Source organism: Austrofundulus limnaeus, unplaced genomic scaffold (assembly GCF_001266775.1).
Source record: "Austrofundulus limnaeus strain Quisiro unplaced genomic scaffold, Austrofundulus_limnaeus-1.0 Scaffold325, whole genome shotgun sequence".
Lineage (NCBI taxonomy): Eukaryota > Metazoa > Chordata > Actinopteri > Cyprinodontiformes > Rivulidae > Austrofundulus > Austrofundulus limnaeus.
Window position 1 is genome coordinate 164,514 of NW_013952727.1, and position 1,964 is coordinate 166,477.

Genomic DNA, 1,964 nt, shown 5'->3' on the forward strand with positions numbered 1-1,964 from the left:
CCAAAAACACCATACCAACAGTGAAGTTTGGAGGTGGGAACATCATGGTGTGGGGCTGTTTTTCAACATATGGTACTGGCAAACTTCAAATAAATGAAGGAAGGATGAATGGAAAAATGTACAGAGACATTCTTGATAAAAATCTGCAAAGCATATATACAGCTTTATGAATAAAGCTACATATACAGTATATATATAAAAGCATATATAAAGCATATATACAGTAGACACTCCTGGCAGCTTTCTTTGTATAACAACAGAGCTTAGGCATGTTATCAATGCTGAGAAAAAAATGATTGGAACTTTATTTTTTCTTCACAGTTGTGTGAAATCACCTGAGTGTAGATAATAGCTCATTCATTCACCTACATACATACAGCCTCATAAAGTAATAATGCACTCATAAGTTTGTGCAGGCATGTCTGATGATATGGCAGCATCTGGGGCTCAGAGCAGTCCTGCAAAAACCCTAAACATGCCCCTATGGGGAGAAAAAGTGAGAGCTGTTTGTGTTTGTGCGTCAGCGTGAGTTTCAACAGCATGATTTATATGTCAGCAGTTGAAGGTGTAAACAGTCAAGTCGGCACGCACACACCTGACACACACCGCCTAACTCCTTTTTATTCTGGCGTTTCCCTTTCAGACACAAATGTTTTACGGTCCACTTATGCACACACACATTCATAAAGCTCCCCCATACTCCCACATGTTCTGTACATAAAGAAGTTGGAGCACACTCCACCCACTAACACTTACACCCTCACACAGACACACACATTGAAACGCTGAGGGCCCTGGAGGAATGGAAGGTGCTGAAACTAGTTACGCGTTGGGTGTTGTCTACAGCTGGAACTGGATCTGGTTACCGGCACTCCCTATCCTCCATGTTCATGCGTTAACACAAACTGCCACACTGATGTCCTGATAAGCAACTGACCGGGCACCTCATCCTGCAACAGCGTTGCCATAAACCCACATGCATGCAAGTCGGTAAACACACCCACAGAGGTCTGCAGTGGGTCGAGGCGTCAAGGTCCACTGACTTAAAAGAAAAAGCTTGCACACATATATATTTATATATGAGTTGTGGTTGAAGGTAAAACCAATAAAGATAATAGTTTGTGTGTGAGCATCTGTGCAAATGTGCTTCCTCTCTTGTGGTTTGTCCTCTAACATAAAATACTGAACAAGTAGAATGAGATTTCATCCAAGCACGCTAACGCCTTTGCTTTTGCCTTTATTGTATGTCTTTGTTTTCCCTCCCAATAAGTTCAAACACTTAGCCTTCATCTTGGTCCAACAACTCCCCTACTTTTTTCCCTCAGTTTATGTGTTTTTCCGCAATGGTTCTTTGCTCTCCATGTGAGTTTTATTGAGCATTTGAGCAATCTGAAATCATTGCATGAGCTGCAGGGAAGGGCAAAGGCTGATGGGCCAGCCAATGAGGAAGGAAGGGGGGAAAAGACGAGAGCAAGAAAAATAAAATGAAATAATAATAATAATAATAAAAACAGCCAATGAAAGACACCTGGAGAGAGAGGAAAGGAGACAGCGAGTTAGTCAGTTACACAAATGAGAAACGAGCAGATAAAAAGGGGGAAAAAAAAGATGGAGATAATTGGGTCCACCACCACACCCCTTTATGGACCAAGTCCTAGAAGATAGGACCACATTAGAGAGTGTGACACAGCCCGCTCAGTGATGATGTCTGAGGTGAGAAGCCATGAGACCAATTATGATGAAGATGATAAAGAGCTAATCAGACGGTAATTAATACAAGCAGAATGCAGCTGGAACTAAACTGAGGCTGGCAAAAGAGATAAGAGACTGCAGTCACAGACAGAAGGGGGGAGAAAATAACTCAGACTATATAGTGATAGATAGATAGATAGATAGATAGATAGATAGATAGATAGATAGATAGATAGATAGATAGATAGATAGATAGATAGATAGATAGATAG